A 20,190-nucleotide genomic window follows, 5' to 3' on the forward strand; every position below is an offset into this window, starting at 1 on the left:
CATATCTCAAAACAGAAGTCAGACATGACAAACTCATAGCCAACATCATACTTAGTGGGGACAAGTTGAATGCACCCCCTAAGATCTGGAACAAGACGAGGGTTCCCACTATCACCATTTCTATTCAACAGTTCTGGAAGTCCTGGACAGAGCAATCAGCCAACAGACAGAAATAAAAGGTATCCACACTGGAAAAGGTGAGGACAAACTGTCATTTTCACTCATGTTATAATCTTATATCTAAAAAAATCCCCAAGACTTCACCAAGAGACTGTTGGAAAAGGCTCAGGTGATAAAATCAATGTACCCAAATCAGGAGCAGTCAAGCTGAGAGTAAAATCAAAACCCATTCACAAAAGGTATAAAAAACAATAAAGTACTTAGGAATATACTTAACTGAGGAGGCAAAAGATGATGTCTCTAAAAATAATTAGAAAATACTGAGGAAAGAAATCACAGGGAACACAAACAAATGGAAACTGTATCATGTTTACAGAATCATGCAACAGAATATATATACATACATATATATCATGCAGTAGAATCAACATTGTCAAAATGTCCATACTACCCAAAGTGATTCATAGATTCAGTACAGTTCCTATCAAAGTCATATTTCATAGATCTAAAAAAAATAATTCTACACTTTGTTTGGAACCATAATGAGCCCAAGTAGCCAAAGCAATCTTAATGAAAAAAAAAAAAAATCTGGAGGCATCACACTACCAGACTTCAAACTATATCACAATGGGAGATAGCAGCATAGACCAACAGAACAGAACACAATTTATACCAACCAACCAACAAGTAACCATTCTTCGACAAAGCAGATGTCATACACTGGGGAAAGAAGCCCTATTCAATAAATGGTGCTGGGAAAATGGGATAGCTACATGCAGAAGTAATGAACCCTGACCCCTATCTCTTACCACTCACAAAAATTAATTCCAGATGGATAGAAGACTTAAATGTGTGGCATGAAACCATAAAAATTCTAAAAGAAAATGTAAAAAAGCCACTTTAAATATTGGTTTAGGGAAATAATTTATGACTAAGACCTCCAAAGCCATAATGGCAAAACCAAAATTAAAGAGGACTTGATTAATTAAAGTGGTTTTTGTACGGCACACAAACACATGCAAACACAATAATGAACGCCACTCAACAAGACACTCAACAGACGTGAGCACAGCTGTGAGACTCAGATGTACCAAGTTATGAAACCTTGCCAAGTTGTTTGGACAGTGCTACGGATGTAGGTACATGGTAGCAAGATTGTGAACTGAATTGTCAGACTTGTAGAATGACACCTCTGAAGGTGATTCCAGTAAGAGTCCCAAACTTGCTCTGAAGGGTGAACTAGGCACCTATGTCAGTGCACAGCTTCCGAAAGGGAGTACTTGGAAGTTAAATATAGTGATATTCAGAACTGAGGTATGTAGCACTTTTTCTAGGGTGAGTTCACGAATTTTGTTGTCAGATCTCATATACGAAACGTGCCTGAAAAGGTTCACACATTTTAAGAAAGGAAAAAAAGAAAAAACTACTAAAATTGCAAAAGTCAGTATGTACTGATAACAAAAGATGACTACAAATCACATTTGAGGACCTCTTATATTGCAGAAGTCAATGTGACTTGAGTGTTACAATTTTAATACAGATTCTTCCTTTCTTAAAATGTGTATACATTTTTTGCACCCTCTGTATACACTATGGCGACTATTCAAACCTAAAAAGAAGGGAAATAATATCTTTTACAGCACCTTGGATGGAATTTCAGGCTAGCATCTTAGGTGAAGTATCTCAGGAAGGGAAAAACAAACATCACCTAGTCTTAAAAAAGGGAGTTAAACAGGGGGTATATGTTGTCATAAAGTGGTGTAATGTGGACACAGCAATCAAGAAACGTGGTGGGGGTGATAGACAAACCTCTACCTACAGGTACAATGTACACATTCTAGGGACAGGTACGCTGAAAATCCTGTCTTCAGCATTATACAATTCATCCATGTACCAGAAAACACTCGTATCTTTAGAGCTATTAAAAAAAAAAAAAAAGCATGAATCCTATGTACTCAATTTTGATATGAGGACAATTAATGACAATTAAGGTCATGGTGGGGTGGGGGAAGGGGAGAGCAGAGAGAGAAAGAAGGAGGGAGGGGTTGGTGAAAGGAAGAGCAAAGAGGAGGAAGGAGGGTGGGGCCTTGGTGTGTGCCACCCCTTTTGAGGGAAGACAGGATTGCAAGAGGGTCTTTACCTAACAAATGCAATCAGTGTAACCGGGCTTATTGAACCCTCAATGAATCCCCAACAATAAAAAAAAAAAAAAAAACTGGAAAAAAAAAAAAAAACAGCGCCATATGCATTTAGTTCTGTTACTTAAGTTACTTGAAAATTGTCACCAAAGTGCTCTATAAGAGGAATAGTACTTTAAGGCTGCATAGTATTCCATGGTATACATATACCACAATTTATTAATCCATTCGTGGATCGATGGGCACTTGGGCTTTTTCCATGACTTAGCAATTATGAATTGGGCTGCAATAAACATTCTGGTACAAATATCTTTGTTATGTTGTGATTTTTGGTCTTCTGGGTATATGCCCAGCAGAGGAATTACAGGATTGAATGGCAGATCTATTTTTAGATCTCTGAGTGTTCTCCATGAAGTGAGTGTATGATGCCCCATAATCATATCATTGTATACACTTATGATTTAATAAAAAAATTAAAAAAAAAAAAAAAAAAAAAAGAGGAATAGTACGTGGATGGAAAGCCAGCTAGAGATGTGTGTGGCTGCTCAGAGGTGGCCTGGTGGCTCCTCGCCAACGTTTTCACTGCTAGGAGCTGGGGGTCTGTGGAGAGAAAAAAGCCGGGAGCCCTCGGTGACAGGAGGGGTGGGCTCCTTTGGCCCACCTAGGCGGTGGATCCCCAGCCCGCCCCACCTCTGGACACTGTCCCATTACCTTCTCTTAGTATCTCTGTGGTTCATGCCACTTTTCCCGAGGAAGAGGAGCTGCTGGACTTTGTCCATTTGACCCCGGCTGGCAGCTTTGTGGATCTTGCCCAGATCTCCAGCTCGGATGTGGTACCTGGGCTGCGTGAAGGTTTCATCAATGCTGCCAGTGTCACAGGCCATCCTGCCCCTATCTTCCGCAGGCTGGTGACAAAGCCTGGGGTCGGCTGCCCCTGTTTACTCCAGATCGTCTTCATGGAGGGGGCTATGTGCTCACACACACCTGGACTCCGGCCCCGGGATTTTACCCTTTCACCTGCTTCACTTTCCCCCTACCCGGCCTTCACCCTTGCCCTCACCCTCCGCCCTGGCTTCACCCTTCCCCCCAGAGACTAATTCAACAAGTCAACTTATTTTGTCTGTAATGGCCAGCAGGAACACTCCCGGCTCTCTGAAGTCCCAGACAGAACTGGCCTAGCAAACGCGTTGGGTTCCAGTGCACGCGCCCCAGACAGCGTCCCCGCCCATGCCCCCAAAGGCCACCGAGCTTCAACCACTCCGGTCACTGCGCGTGCAGGTGGGCGCAATCAGGCTCTCTGAGGAACCTGCAAGTCTCCCGCCCGCTCCAGCTCAGCCTGTCCAACCCCGCTCCTCCTTGCTGCCCGGCTGCCCGCAGACAGAGGCCCTGGGTTTGTCTCCCACACTCCCCTCTCCAGACTGTGTGCACTGACTGCATTTAAACAGGGCCAGGGCTGAGGACCAGCTGTGCTTCCCTACCCAGACCTGCCCACTGAGAGACGCCACCGCCTGCCCCCTGTCTGCACCTTTTCCTGGCTAATGCCCACAGAAATTCCATCACCTGCTTCAAAGGCACGGCCACGGCCGCATCCTCTTCCCTTTGCTTTCAGGGCAGTCAGGGAGCTGCCCCCAACCCCCGCCACCATTGCACCAAGGAGCCCAGCTCTTGAGGTGATCCCTGGACGGCCGGAGCCAGTACTGGGTACGTCCAGAGCCGGAGGTCTTGGGCACACAGCGCGGTGGGCAGCCATGCCTCTCAACACCCACCCCCTCAACCACTATCTGCAGTTCCTGGTCACCTTCACCACCTGAGACCCAACCACAGCTGGCGCTGGTGAGCTCCTTCTCCTTGCCCTGTGTCCCGGAGCACGACTTCCTGTGCTGTGAGCCGCGGGTAGTCCACTGGCACATGCAGAATACCAGCTGGTACACCCCCTTTCCCAACATCTTCTGCGACGGGAGTGAGGCCTCTGGACCACATCGCAGTGTAGCCTCTGTGCACTGCCTTGGAGGTGAGCGCCTCTGTGCCATCTCCTGTCCATCAGGGTCCTGGCCCTGCCCCTTCTCAGCCTTCATTAGCTCTGAGCCCCCGCGCCCAGCGTCCTGGTCTGCTCCTCTGGCACTCCCTGGTGAGTTCACCGCCCCCAGCCACCCACCATCCTGCACTAGCTCCCACCCCTCCAGACTCCTGGAGGTGCTGCCCATACCACCAGCCTGGACCATCTGCTTCCCCCAAGGCCGCCTTCACCCTTCCCTCCATAGAGTAATTCAACAAGTCAACTCGCTTTGTCCGCAATCGCCAGCACTGACACTCCGAGCCCTCCGAAGTGCCAGAACAACTGGCGGAGCAAACTCGTTGGGTTCCAGTGCACGCGCCCCTGCCTGTGCGCCCAACGCCACTCCAGGCGCTGCGCGTGCAGGTGGGCTCAGTCGGGCTCTCCCGGGGCCAGCGCTTCTCCCGTCGGCCGCAGCTCCTCTTTGGCTACAGGCTGCCGGCAGACAGAGGCCTCAGGGTTGTCTCCCACGCACCCCTCTCCAGACTGTGTGCATTGACTGGATTTAAACAGGACCAGGGCTGGGGACCAACCAAGCTTCCCTACCCTGGCCTGCCCACTGAGAGTAATGTGCCACAGCCTGCCCCGGGTCTGCACCTTTTCCTGCCTGACATGCATTTCACCACCTGCTTCAAAGGCACGGCCCTGTTGCCACCTTCCCTTTTTCAGGGCAGTCCTGGAGCTGCCCCACCCGCACCCCTCGCTGCCAGTGCACCTGGGCGGCAAACTTGTGCCCAGGAGCCCAGTTCATGAGGCAGGTGATCCCTGGACGGCCGGAGCCAGTACTGGGTACGTCCAGGGCCAGAGGCCTTGGGGACACAGCGCCATGGGCAGCCATGCCCCTCAAGCCCCTGACCTGCAGTTCCTGGTCTCCTTTTCCACCTGAGACCCAACCACAGCAGGCGCTGGTGAGCTCCTTCTTCTTGCCCTGTGTGGTGAAGCGCGACTTCCTGTGCTGTGAGCCTCGGGTAGTCCACCAGCACAAGCAGGATACTAGCTGCGACCCCCCTCGCCCCCAACACCTTCTGCAACAGGGGCGAGGCTCCTGGACCACCTCGCAGGGTACCCTCCATGCACTGTCTTGGAGGTGAGCGCCGTTTCGCCACCTCCTGTCCACCAGGGTCCTGGACACGCTGCATCTGAGCCCTCGGTGACTCTGAGCCAGGCGCTGGGCATCCCTGGTCTGCTCCCCTGGCAGTCCCTGTGTCCTCGGTGCCTGCCCTCTTACACTAGCTCCGACCCCTCAGGACTGGTGGAGGTGTTGCCCCAGCTTCCAGCCCAGACACTCTGCTCCACAGAAAGCCGCCTCTGCCAACCTCCGGGTCAGCCGTGGGCTGCGGCGAGGAGAGGGGAGATGATCGCCACTGAGAGAGTCTGCGGGAAGCGGACTCTCTGCCTTAAAGGTCAGCGGGCATCAGGGAGCAGTCCTGTCTCCGACCCGCTGCAAGTGGAGAAGGGCGTGTGTCCTGGGGGACTGGGGGCAACGGGATGTGTAGACCAGGCGGTTCCTGGACAAGGCCAGGGCAGCCCATGCAGGTCCCAGCTGCGGAGGACCCCGCCCTACGCTCTGGTCTTCCGGCGCTATGAGCACAGGATCCTCCACCTGCCTCCTCCAGGGCTGGCGGTGGGCTCATAGGCGCTGGGGTAGCCCGAACAGCCCCTGATCAGAGCCCGAGGGCAGCTACGGTGGGCACGGGAGCTCTGTGAGGGCCGCTGTCCCCGAGTCCCTACACACAGCTTTCCGACCCCCAGAGGCGTGAGCCTCTTTCCACCGGCTCAGGTTGTTCACTTGCGAAGGAACACCCCTTCTCTCGCTGCCCAGGGCGGAGAGACGCCCAGTGGATGCAGGTGCCAGCTGGGATCATACTGACAGCAATCCTGGGAGGCTAGGAGGTGAGGCAGGTTCTTGGAGCCACATTCTCCAGGGAAGTCCAACGGAAAGACCCGGGAGGCCACTGAGACTAGGAGAGCTGCCAATGCAGGAGGTGAGAGGAAACCTGGCCGAGCTCCCTGTGAGCCTGGGTCCCTGCGGGGAGGGGGTTAAAAAATGAGCTGGGTCATCAGGTACAAGCCCCATGGTCCTCCTGGGCCCATGGCCCTGTTTGCCTAAGTGGGGTCTGAAACCCCCGTGGGGGTCCTGTCTCCTGAGATCCTGTTCTTCTGGGTAAGTGCACAACTGAATTTTGAAATAGCATCAAGTGTAGTCTTGTGTTTTGCATGTTTATCAATCTGCAATTAGTTCGAACTTAACTTTTATTTTCCAAGCTAGGTGACTTTTTTCTTTCTTGTTTAATTGTTCTGGTTAGGACTTCCATTACCATCTTCAATAGAATTTGGACTATGTCACCGTGTTCCTGATTTTAGATTTAATAATTTCAGTATTTCAAGACAGACTGATATTAGTGCTGGGCTTTTCATTTATGGCCATTGCTGTGTCAAGGTAAATTCCTCCTGTACCTAGTCTGTTGAACATTTTTATCATGAAAAGAACTGCATTTCTTCTGTTGCTTTTCCCATATCTATTGAGGTGAATCCTCATTTTTTTTCCATCTGTTAATATGTGATACAAATCTAATGATTTGTATTTTTTGAACCATCTTTGGCTCCTAGGGATAAATGTTGCATGGTTATGGCAACATTTATTGGGTTGCTAACTTTGGTTTATTGATGTTTTGTTAAGATTTCTTTTTTTTAACTTTATTCAAATTAATATGAGGGTACAATATTTAGGTTACATTGTTGTCACTTCCAGGATAAAGTTCCATTTGTGGAAGAACCCATCAGCCAGGTGCTGTATTATACACCCTCACAATGTGCACATTAGGTGAGACCCCAACAGATGCCCTCCCTCCTTCTGTCATACATCCTCCCCCTCCCCCTTTCCTCTACCCCTGAACTGGACTATAATAGTGTTATTGTTCTTAGAAACATTAATTGTTTATATATTGATTTCATATTAGTATGAAATACATTGCATATTTATTTTTCCATTCTTGTGATCCTTTACTAAGAAGAATGTATTTCAACTCCATCCAGGTAAATGTAAAAGATGTAAAGTCTCCATCTTTTCTCATGGCTGAATTGTAGCAGGAAAACCGACGCAGACAGAAGACTCCAGGCACCAGTTGATAGAGGAAGCAGCTAGTTTATTCCCGCCGGGGGTCTCAGCAGACTTGTGTCTCAAAAAACTGAGCCCCTGACTTGATCTCTTTCCTTTCTTTTATACATTTTTTAAGGCTAGGGTGCACGTGAGAGTCATAAAAGATGTGAGGGACATGACAAACGTGAAAGTCTCGGGACTCAAGGGAAGGTCAGATTGGCCTGCGCCCTTGACACTGGGCAGGCTACCTGTCTTCAGAGGTGAAGGAAGGTTAAGGAAGTTACAAGGTTACTATCTAGACCCAGCACATACCAAGGGAAAGATATACAGATAACAGACACAGCTGCTACAGTAAGAGTGTTACAGACAGGCTAATGCTTATACAGAGTGGCCAGGACAGATCTTTAGTTCTGCTTTTTTTACTTTCTTGCCTCGGTCCCCCCCTTTGAGACTCAGAGCAGCTTGTTATGAAGTCTCATCACCATCTTCATCAGCCTGTGTCACAGTTCGTTGGTGATGCATGTAATACACTTCACCTGGGGCTCTTTGAGACACAGCTGAACTCACTAGGTTCCTTACTATCTGGAGTAATACCGGTAATAAGCATGGGAGAAGAAGGCAAGTACCCAATAACAGTATGACTCCTATTATAAGGGTCTTAAAACCTCCAAAAGCAGAGAACCATCCTCCAAAGATGGATTTTGGATCAAATCCATGCCACACCTGTACCGGCACATGAGCCAATTTGGAAATGTCATTAGCTATATCTTCTACCACTCTACCCTGATCATCTATCTGCAGACAACAGTTGGTTAGATTGAACTTTCCACGTACTCCTCCTTCTGCAGCCAGTAAATAATCTAAAGCCAGTCTGTTTTGGTATACAGCATTTCTTATTTGGGTCAAAGCTTTGCTAGTCTCATTGGTGATTATTTCTAAGACAGCCTGCAAACGTATGATATGGTTTAGCATAAAGATAGGGCTCCGGTAACCCCATGACCTATCTTCTGCCCATGTGGCTGGCCCATAATACTGTATTATTCTTTCTGGGGGCCACTCATCCTCTTTCCACTCTCCTATTTGTAAGTCCTGGCGATGCTGCCAGACTTTTTCCTCAGGAGTGGCTACCGGAAGTCCAAGTAATTCTCCTGCTTTGATGGGCAGTGGAAAGAAGGAGGGCTTTATAAAGCCTATGATACAACTGCCAGTCCATTGATCAGGTAGCTGGACATATGCCTTATCTCTACAAATCCAATACATTCCCTGAGGAGCACTCCAGTTTTTGAGAACCCTGGATGCCACCAGGCATCTCTGAGCTCAGGGAACCTATCTAGAGGATTTAGTTCTGTCTGATTCAATCCCCACCAGACAGTTATTCCAGTAGTAGCATTGTACAGTCTCTGACTTAGGCAGTGTAGCTGTCCTACCGGCACAATAAGATTTTTCCCTTCACTTCTTGCTAGGCAATATTGTTTGATAATCGAGGCCTCTAGGACCCATACATTGTCATTCAGGTTTCTTCGATATGGAGCAAAGTCTGGGTTAGGCTCAGTGGGTGTAAGTTCTCTAGCTTCCCCTGGCCACCCATCTCCTGTCATAGTTCCTCCATGTATAAAGCAAAAAGTTACATTCAAGGATTGTGCCACATTTTCAGCAAACTGGAAGAATAAATTTTTTGTGCTCTTTGGGAGTGGTGGCACAGGCTGCTCTAATTCATCATAGAAGGTATGGTAAATGGCCACCTGACTGACCTGACGGGAGGCAACCTTCCCGCTGACCCTTAATTGACATATTGGGTTCAGGCCAATGCCATCTATTCCCAAAGACATGACTTGTCCTTTTATCCACTTAGGGTTGGAGGGATTTCTTATGGTTAGAATCAAGGGGTTGCAAGCTTCAGTAGTGCAATCAGCTGGTGCTTCCCGTTTTTCTAGTACGAACTCTTTTTGGCTATTATCTTCTGTACTCCAGGTTCCTTCTATTACACATGACCAATATGCACACTCAGCACATGAGTGGTATATAGAGCATAGATACTTCTGGTTTTTCCTATAAGACCTTTTCCAGTCAAGCGACCCGCACGACATTTCGTGCTTGCTATGTGCAAGTTTTAGTGCTTGGCATACGTCAAATTTTAGAGACACCTGGGTTGGATTTCCATAGCCTTGAGTTCTGGCTACTACAAGTCCCCTCTCAGCTCTCCAACCTACTGATTCTGTTCTGATAGTAAATTCATAGTAATTGGGGAGTTCAGAAGGATTGTAGCAAACATGGGGTTGTCCCTCCCCAGGGTCACACACCTTATATTGAGTAGTATTATATAAGCAAGTCCCTCCCTGAGTCCCTGTACATTCATAGTAACTATAGAACAATAGAATAGTTGTCACTTTCTGGCCTACCTTGATTACCTTATGTATACATTGATTACATTTTTCTACATTAGTATCCTGAATATTTGCACAAACTAAAGTCCACTTAGCTCCATGAGTCCAATAAAGAACAGTCCCACATGATGCAGATCCTCATGCTTTGGCCGAGTGTGGACCAGTCAGCTCCTGGGGTGTGACTGGAGCAGGGCTTGCCGTTCTCTGCAACACCAGCTTGAGGGGGTTGTAAGGGTCTGAGGTGGCCTTACAAGGAGTTGTTGTTAGGGTATGGAGCCCACTCTGTGGGAACTCAGGAGCCACCGCTGCTGGGTGCGGCTCCTCTTAGGTGGGGGCGGGCCCTCCTCTAGTTCCGCGGCAGGCTTTACTCTGCTGTAATGGATCCAGGCAGGAATTTCTGCTACTCTCACAGCAGCGGGTGTGGTCAGAATAACGTGGTAAGGGCCTTTCCACCTTGCCCTCAGGGGAGACACGTTCTGATCCTTGACCCACACCACAGCTCCTGGGGAGAAAGGGTGGACAGAGGAAAACAAACTAACAGGACATCTTTTGTTTACCCATCCTGACACCGTTTCTGCCACCTTTCCCAGGGCTTGCAATTGCTTCCTTAATTCCACCTTTCCCAATTCCCGGGGGGATCCTGGCAAACTCCTTAGTAAGGGGGGTGGCCTATGATACAAGCTCTCATATGGCGAGAATCCTGTCCTCTTAGTGGGAGTACACCTAATCTTAAATAACACCAAGGGTAGGGTGCTTACCCACTGCAAGTTTGTCTCCTGGCACACTTTCCCTAAGCTTGTTTTGGTAGTTCTATTCATGTGTTCCACTTTTTCCGAGCTCTGTGGGCGGTAGGCTGCCTGGAGTTTCCAAGTGATGCCAAGGATTTTAGCTGTCTTCTGGACTAATTTGGAGATGAATGCTGGCCCATTATCTGACCCAATCTGTAGCGGGAACGCGAAACCTGGTATAATGTCTCTCAAAAGTGCCCGGGTGACTTCTTGTGCCTTCTTGGTGCGGGCAGGATATGCTTCTACCCATCTGGAATAGGTGCAAACCATCACCAGCAAATACTTGTTCCCTTTACACCAGGGCATTTCAGTGAAGTCTACCTGGAAGTCTTCGAAGGGTCTTGCTCCATATGACTGGATTCCTGGGGCTATCGTTGGTCCTTGGCGAGCGTTGAACTGGCTGCTGGTGACACATCGCTGAATGACGGCTTTGGCCAGGGCTGCCAGGTGAGAGACGTAGAATTACCAGCCCAGCAACTTCACCAATGACTCCTGTCCCAGATGGGTGCTCTCGTGCATCGCCATTACCACAGTAGCTCCTAGAAGCTGGGGGACTGCTACTCGTCCATCTGGCATCCTTATCCATCCTCCCTCTTTTCCCTGGCTCCCCTCCACTGCCAACCATTCTTTCTTTTCCTGAGAGTAGATAATGGTGAGTTCTGGGACCCATGGGATGAGAGGAGCCACTCGCGACACCTGGTATAGCTGGGAGGCAGCTCTTTGCCTCAGTGTCAGCTCTGGTGTTCCCCCTAGTGATGGTGGAAGCATCTCTTTGATGTCCATAACAGTGCATGACTGCCACTTTCTGTGGTTTCCATACTGCCTCTAGCAATTGGAGTATTTCTTGCTGATACTTAATGTCCTTTCCTCCAGAGTTTAAAAGTCCCTTTTCCTTGTATAATGCCCCGTGCACTTGGAGAGTCAGAAAAGCATACTTAGAGTCAGTGTAAATATTTACACTTTTTCCTTGGCTTAATTCTAAGGCTCGGGTCAAGGCAATTAACTCAGCCTTCTAAGCCGATGTTCCTTGGGGTAGGGGCTTAGCCTCCACAGTCTCTGTTAAGGTGACCACTGCATACCCAGCCTGCCGCTCACCTTTCGCCGTCACGTAACTGCTTCCATCTACATACAAGTCCCAGTCTGCATCTGTCCAGGGCTGGTCACGCACGTCAGGTCTGCTAGAGTATACGTTATCTATAACTTCCACACAGTCATGCTCAGTTTCTCTTCCACTGACTGGAAGGAGTGTGGCTGGGTTCAGGGTGTTACATACTTCTGTTATGCATGGGTTACCACACATTAAGCTTTGGTACTTAGATAATCTTGCATTAGAGAGCCAGAAATGTCCCTTTGTGTTCATCAAAGTGAGCACAGAGTGGGGTACTTTCACTCTGAGATCCTGCCCTAGAGTCAGCTTATCGGCTTCTTGCACAAGGAGAGCAGTAGCAGCTAGAGCCCATAAGCAGGGTGGCCATCCTTTCGCTACTCCATCCAACTGCTTAGAGAGGTAGGCTACAGGCCTTGGCTGGGACCCAAGCAGCTGGGTTAACACACCCACAGCCAATTTATCTCTCTCTGAGACACACAGAGTAAAGGGCTTGGCCAAGTCTGGCAGTCCCAATGCAGTTGAAGTCATCAGCCTCATCTTTAGTTGGGAGAAGGCCCGTTTCTGTTCTCCTCCCCACTCCAAGGGCTTTCCCTCCTCTCCTTTAGTTACCTCATACAAGGGTTTATCCAAGACAGCAATGTTGGGGATCCAAAGACAACAAAAGCTGACTGCGCCTAGGAATTCCCGAACCTGCTTTCGGCTCTTGGGGGTGGGGAGGCGATTAATGACCTGCCTCCGTTCCATGCCTAGATTCCTTTCCCCCTGCTGAATAGTAAATTCTAGATAATGTACTTGCTGCTGCAGAACTGAGCCTTCTACTTAGACACTTTATAGCCACGTACCTCTAGATGTTGTAAGAGACAGTCCGTCCCTCAGGCACAGCACTCCAAGGTAGAGTGTCCCAAGAGGAGGTCATCAATGTATTGGAGCAGCACATACCCTAATTCCTTGGCCAGGAACTTGGAGATCACGAGCCAGCGCTTCTCCAAAAATTGTTGGGGAGTTTTTGAAGCCCTGTGGTAACCTGGTCCATGTGTACTGGATCTCAGCTCCTGTGTCTGGTCTCTCCCACTGGAAGGCAAACAGCCTCTGGCTCTCTGGAGCCAGCCTTATACTGAAAAAGGCATCTTTTAAGTCAAGGCAAGTGAACCACTTAACCTTTTCTGGTAGCAAACTCATCAAAGTATATGGATACAGTTGCCTGATTAACAAGCCTCAAATCCTGCCCTGGCCTGTAGTCCTTTGTGCCGGGCTTCTGCACAGGGAGCAAGGGAGTGTTCCAGGGAGACCGGCAACGTATGATTATGCCAAACTGCTCGAGTCTCTGAAGGTGCACCTGGATCCCTTCCAGAGCCTCCCTGGGCACTCGGTACTGCTTTTGCCTCACTGGCCTCGCCCCTGGCTTTACCTCTACTATTACTGGCAGCTGGTTCACTGCCTGCCCCAGGGGGTTATCTTCTGCCCAGAGTCCTGGCCACCACTGGGCCAGTTCGGGCCTCAGTCTCTCCTCTGGCTCAGTCAGAAACAGCCTCTACTCCTCCTTCCAAGGCATCGTCAGGGCTAGCACCAGACCTGGTATGGGCAGTTGTAGCTGCATAGTTCCTTGGTCAGAAAAGGAGATTGTGGCTCTTAACTTCCCTAGAAATTCCCTACCCAGGAGAGGCAAGGGGCAGTCAGGCATGTAGAGAAACTGGTGAGTTACCTCATGGTCTCCTATGGAGCACTTCTGAGGGAGACAAAAGCTTGTTCAGTAGTGGCTCTGGTTGCTCCTATGATGTCAATTCTGTAGTCTGAGTGAGGGGCTACTGGCTGGGTGACCACTGAGTGTTCAGCCTCAGTATCAATTAGAAAGTCAATGTCCTTGCCCCCAATTCTTACTCAGACCATAGACTCTCTGGGGGCGGCTGAGTCCAGTCCCCTTCAGTCCAGCAGGGCCTCTCCCACTAAGTTGTAGAGGGCTTCCTACCTTTCTGGGTCTGCAGCCTCTCTCCCCAGATTTTCCACATTTCCTTGCCTCTGGGGACACTCATTCTTCCTATGCCCTGTCTCTCGGCAAATTGCACACTGATCCCTTCGCAAAGGGGGCCCTTTTGCCCAAGGTCCTCTACTTCCTCACACTCTTTGACCCTGTCCTCTTTGAAAAGGAGAGGGTCCTCCCCTTCTGCCCTTCAGAGCTGTGGCTATGAGATTGGCCTTCCGCTTCATGCTCCTATCTTCCTCTCTACGGCTCCCTGCTTCCTGGTTCACAAAGACCTTCTGGGCTATTTCAAGAAGCTGTGAGGTGTACATACCTGCGAACCACTCCTGCTTCTGTAGTTTTCGCCATATATCCTCAGTGCTTTGACTAACTAGGGCCATATTAACCATCCTCTGGTTCTTGGGGCTCTCAGGGTCAAAAGGAGTGTATATTCTAAATGCTTCACACAACCTCTCATAGAACTGGCCTGGGCTCTCAGTCTTTTCCTGGGGGATCTCATTTACTCGGGCTAAGTTAGTAGTTTTCTGTGCACCTTTCCTCAGCCCCTGCAACAATGCTTCTCGGTACTGGTTTAGATGTGCCATATCCCCTGCCACATTTGGGTCCCACTGGGGATCCTCTCCAGGGAGCTGGATTCAAATATACTCCTGAGGGTTTTGGAACTCCTCTGGAGCATTCTCCCCTAACCAATTTGAGACAGCCTGAATCACTTGGCATCTCTTGTCCGTGTTAAAGAGGGTCATGAGCAGCTGGTGGCAATCTGCCCATGTAGGATTATGAGTCTGAAAAATGGTCTGCATTAAATCAACCAAGGCCTGAGGCTTCTCTGTGTAAGAAGGAGTGTGATGCCTCCAGTCCAGCAAGTCTGTGGTATAAATGGCTGAAACACCATTATTCTCCGTTGGACCATGTGCCCGTCCTCATCCACTCCAGTATGTCTAGTCTCTCTGAGGGACATCTGGATTGCCAGTTTAGGCTTTAGGCGAGTTGCTAAGGGCGGCGGCCCTTCTGGGACCTTTCCTTTCTTTGATCGAGGTGTGCATGGCTGTGATTCAGTCTGTTTTTGAGGGAGAATTGGTTCCTCAGGTGCTGTAGCACCTGAAGTTTCTCTGTACGGGGTTGGTGGAGCTTTGTCTAGGGGGGTCCTCCCACACAGGGTCTGCCCATATCTTCAGCACCACTACTGTAGGTTGGGTGGAAAGCGGTCTCCCTTCCTGTCCCTGTGCTACAAGCACTTTCATGACCTGCCCTCTCAACCAAGGTGGTGGGTTCACTACTAGCTGTAGCCAGGTATCTATGTACGGAAACGGATCAGGGTTACCCCCTTCTCCAGTGACTCTGTGCCATACCCTAGACAGGAGGGACCTCTCTAGACTTCCCTCTGACGGCCATCCAACCCCAAAAGATTAACATTCCCGCTCACAAAGACTTTTTAGCTTCCCTGGTGCCATAGTAACCCCATAGTCACCTACAAATTCCTTATTAAAGTTCTGCAACATGTTAGCCAGTGAGGTGGGCTTCCCTTGCTCGTTCCCCATCTCCACCCAAGGTTTCATTCCCAAAATGCACACTCACACCACACTATCTCACACATCTCCCACCTGCCTGCGATCTAATGTCCAAGGGGTTGATCAGACTCCTTGTTCCACTAAAGCTATAGTGGGCCCCAAATGGATCCTACCTTGCTCTGGACATCCTGATGCCACCTGTTACTGGTTCCTCCCAGGTGCTCAGCCTCTGCAGTGACCCACCGCAGGCACCTCACTACCTAAGTCTCAATGAGACGTTCCTCTCGAAGAATCAGTCCCAGAAGCACTTTGAGGACCGTGTGGCCAAACCAACCGGAGTTTCTTTCAGGGGTGATCCACAGGGTGGTAGAATACCACCCAAAGAGTCTGGCTGCATGGTTTCCCCCCAAACCTCACTTCCTGGTCAGGGAACCAAGAAACGTAGCAGGAATACCCATGCAGACAGAAGACTCCAGGCACCAGTTGATAGAGGAAGCAGCAAGTTTATTCTGTCCAGGGGTCTCAGTATAATTGTGTCTCAAAAACCAAGCCCCCGACATGATCTCTTGCCCTTCTTTTATACATTTTTTAGGGCTAGGGTGCACGTTGAGAGTCATAAAAGATGTGAGGGACGTGACAAACGTGAAAGTCTCCAGACTCAAGGGAAGGTCACATTGGCCCGCGCCCTTGACACCGGGCTAACTACCTGTCTTCAGAGATTAAGAAAGGTTAAGGAAGTTACAAGGTTACTATCTAGGCCCAGCACATACCAAAGGAAAGATATAGAGATAACAGACACAGCTGCTACAGTAAGAGCATTACAGACAGGCTAATGCTTATACAGAGTGGCCAGGACAGATCTTTAGTTCTGCTTTTTTTACTTTCTTGCCTCATAATACTATTCCATGGTGTACATATACCACAGTTTGTTGATCCATTCATGGGTTGATGAGCTCTTAGGTTGCTTTCTTGACTCGACAATTATGAATTGAGCTGTAATAAACATGCTGGTGTAAATGTCTTTGTGGTAAAATGATTTTTGTTATTCTGGGTAGATAACTAGTATTGGGATTGTAGGGTCGAATGGAAGGTCTACTTTTATATCTTTGAGGATTCTCCATACTTTTCTACAAAGGGGCTGTACCAGCATCTAGTGTTTTGTGACTTTGTGATGTGGGCTAATCTAGCTGGGGTTAGGTGATATAATAGAGTGGATTAGCATTTCTCTGATGATTAAAGACAATGAGCATTTTCTCATGTGTTTGTTGGTTATTTGTCTGTCAACCTCAGAGAGGTTTATATTCACATCTCTTGCCTGCTTATAGAGCCAGTTATTTGCACTTTTCTTACTGTTCTTTTGAGTTCTCTGTAGATTCTAATTATCAGGCCTTAGTCAGATTCATAGTAAGCAAAAATATTCTCTCATTCTGAGGGCTGTCTGTTTGCTCTGTTTGTGGTACTCTTAGCTGTGCAAAAGCTCTCTAGCTTGATCAAGTCCCAGTTATTCATTTTTGGTGTCACTGCAATTGCTTTGGGGGTGTGTGTGTAAGGTATTCCTCATGAAGTTTTTCCCCAGGCCAATATCTTCAAGTGTTTTCCCCACACTCTCTTCTAGAATTTTTATTTCTGTCTTAAATTTAAATCTTTTATCCAGGCCTATTGGGCCAGAGGAGGTGGAGCTCTGGTGTGGGGAAGAAGCTGAGGAGGAGGCACAGTGGGCCCGGGCAGCAGAAGAGGGTGGCAGGTGGTGCTTTAGCATGGGGAGACCAGCACTGCGTAGTGGGCGCATCCGGTGAAAGGAGTCCACTCCATGCATGGGGGCTGAGGCCAGCCCATGTGAGCCACAGACATGAAGAAAGACATGTGGATCCTGCTGGTGGGAGAACCTAGAGTTGGGAAGACATCACTGATTATGTCTCTGGTCAGAGAAGAATTCCAAGAAGAGGTTCCTCCTCAAGGAGAAGTAATCACCATTCCAGCTGATGTCACCTCTGAGAGAGTTCCAACACATACTGTAGATTACTCAGAAGTAGAACAAAGTGAAAACAACTTCATCAAGAAATATCACAGGCTAACGTCATTTGCATAGTGTATGCTGTTAACAATAAGCATTCTATTGATAAGGTAAATAGTTGATGAATTCCTCTTATAAATGAAAGAATGGACATAGACAGCAGGCTGCCTTTAATATTGGTTGGGAACAAATCTGATCTGATGGAATATAGTAGTATGGAGACCATCCTTCCTATTATGAACCAGTATACAGAAATAGAAACCTGTGTGGAGTGTTCAGCAAAACACCTGAAGAACATATCAGAGCCCTTTTATGACAAACAGAAAGTTGTTCTTCATCCTTCGGGACCCCTGTATTTCCCAGAGGAGAAGGAGATGAAACCAGCCTGTATAGAAGCCCTTACTCGAACATTTAAAATATCTGACCAAGATAATGATGGTACCCTCAGTGATGCTGAGCTCAACTTCTTTCAGAGAATTTGTTTCAACACTCCATTAGCTCCTCAAGCTTTGGAAGATGTCCAGAAAACATGTAAGTGATGGTGTGGCTGACCGTGGATTGACAGTGAAAGGTTTTCTCTTTTTACACACACTTTTTATCCAGAGAGGGAGACACAGAACTACTTGGACTGTGCTTTGTCCATTTGGTTATGATGATGATCTGAATTTGATGCCTGAATATTTATTCCCCCTGCTAAAAATACCTCCTGATTGCCCTACTGAATTAAATAATCATGCATATTTGTTTCTCCAGAGCACCTTTGACAAGCATGATTTGGATAGAGACTGTGCTTTGTCACCTGGTGAGTTGAAGATTTATTCAAAGTTTTCCCTTATACCTTGGGGGCCAGATGTGAATAACACAGTTTGTACCAATGACAGAGGCTGGTTAACCTACCAGGGATTCCTTTCCCAATGGACCCTCATGACCTATTTAGATGTACAGCAGTGCCTGGAGTATTTGGGCTATCTAGGCTATTTAATATTGACTGAACAAGAGTCTCAAGCTTCATGCATTACAGTAACAAGAGATAAAAAGATAGACCTGCAGAAAAAAAACAGACTCAAATAAATTTGTTCAGATGTAATGTAAATGGAACGAAAAACTGTGAGAAAAGTGGAGTTCTTTATACTTACTCTTCTTGGAAGAAACTTAATGAGGCAGAAGAAAATTCGTGATGATCATAAATCCTACTATGCAATTAACACTGTTTATGTACATGGACAAGAGAAATACTTGTTGTTGCATGATATCTCAGAATCGGAATTTCTAACTGAGGCTGAGAACATTTGTGATGTTGTGTGCCTGGTATGATGTCAGTAATCCCAAATCCTTTGAATACTGTGCCAGGTTTTTTAAGCAACACTTTATGGATGGCAGAATACCCTGCTTAATCGTAGCTGCAAAGTCAGACCTACATGAAGTTAAGCAAGAATATAGTATTTCACCTACTGATTTCTGCAGGAAACACAAAATGCCTCCACCACAAGCCTTCACTTGCAATACTGCTGATGCACCCAGTAAGGATATCTATGTTAAATTGACAACAATGGCCATGTACCTGCATGTGGCACAAGCTGACCTCAAGAGATGTACATTTTGGCTTAGAGCAAGTTTTGGTGCTACTATTTATGCAGTTTTGGGCTTTACTATGTACAGAGCATTATTGAAACAATGATGATTAAAACAAAATACCATCACTACCAAAAAAAAATGATTTTATGCACATTCTGAATGCTTTCAATTCTGCTAGAAATATTGAGGCATTTATACATGCAGAGTTATTTTATTAATATTTGTAATTCGTGTGTAAGAGTATTTTAATATTAGATATAACTGTAGTATTGGCTAGCATATGGAAAGAAACAGCTAACAGCCAAAATAAAATGTCTAAATTCTTTTGAATTTGTTGAGGTTAGCCTTGTGACCTGAGATATGATCAATTTTGGAAGATGATCCATGGGCTGATGAGAAGAATGTGTTTTTAGATTTGTTAGAATAAAGTGTCCTATGAATGTCTATTAAGTCCATTTGTTCTACGGCCTTGTTCAAATCCATTGTTTCTTTGTTTAGTTTCTGCTTGAAAGATCTGTCCAGTACTGCCAATGGGGTGTTAAAATCTCCAACTATTATAGTGCACAAAGGTATCATATCGTTCAGATCAGTTAGGGTTTGTTTGATATAATGTGGAGCATTCAGATAGGGTGCAAGATGTTAACTATTGAGATCTCTTCATATTGTGTGTTTCCTTTGACCAGTATGAAGTGTGCATCTTTGTCTTGCATTATTTTTGTGGTTTTGAATCCCACTGTATCTGCATACAAGATTGCAACCCAGCTTTTTTCTGCTTTCCATTTTCCTGGAATAGTGTTGCCCATTTCTTCTCTCTGAGTCTTGTTTTATCTTTTGAGATAAGGTGAGTTTTCAGATATCTAATCTGAGTGTCTGTATCCAGTTGGCCAGCCTATGGCTCTTTAAAGGAGAGTTCAAACCATTTACATTAATTGAGAGAATTGATAGATTTGGCAGAGTTTTAGTCATCTTGTTTTTAAGAAATCCAGAGCTTAATTTTATGTCTCTCACCTTTGTGCCTAGGTTTCATTCCTTATTTTCTGGGTAGGTTTACTTTGGTGGTGTACCCTCCTATTGTTTGTTATGAAGAATGGGTCTGAGTAATTCCTGTCGAGCTGGTTGAGTCATGGCAAATTTCCCCAGCATGTGTATGTCAGTGAAGTATTTGAATTTCCCATCACAAATGAAACTCATTTTAGCAGGATATAGGATCCTTGGCTGGAAATTGTTTTCTTTGAGAAGGTTGAAGGTCAATGACCATTCTTTTCTGGCTTGGAAAGTTTTAGCGGAAAGACAAAACCGGCAGTCATCCTTACATTTTTCCCTTTGTAAGTAATACTTTTCTTATGCCTGGCTGCTTGCAGAAGTTTTTTCTCCATATTAACAAAAATTAATTACAATGTAAAATTACGGCAAAATTAATCGGC

General features: G+C 47.0%; 1 pseudogene; it reads left to right on the top strand.

The window, feature by feature from the left end:
* Positions 1–17,011: 17,011 nt before the first annotated feature.
* LOC128588129 (mitochondrial Rho GTPase 1-like) lies at positions 17,012–18,869 on the top strand (annotated as a pseudogene).
* The last annotated feature ends 1,321 nt before the right edge of the window (positions 18,870–20,190 follow it).

This window comes from Nycticebus coucang, chromosome 6 (genome assembly GCF_027406575.1).
Source record: "Nycticebus coucang isolate mNycCou1 chromosome 6, mNycCou1.pri, whole genome shotgun sequence".
Taxonomy (NCBI): Eukaryota; Metazoa; Chordata; class Mammalia; order Primates; family Lorisidae; genus Nycticebus; species Nycticebus coucang.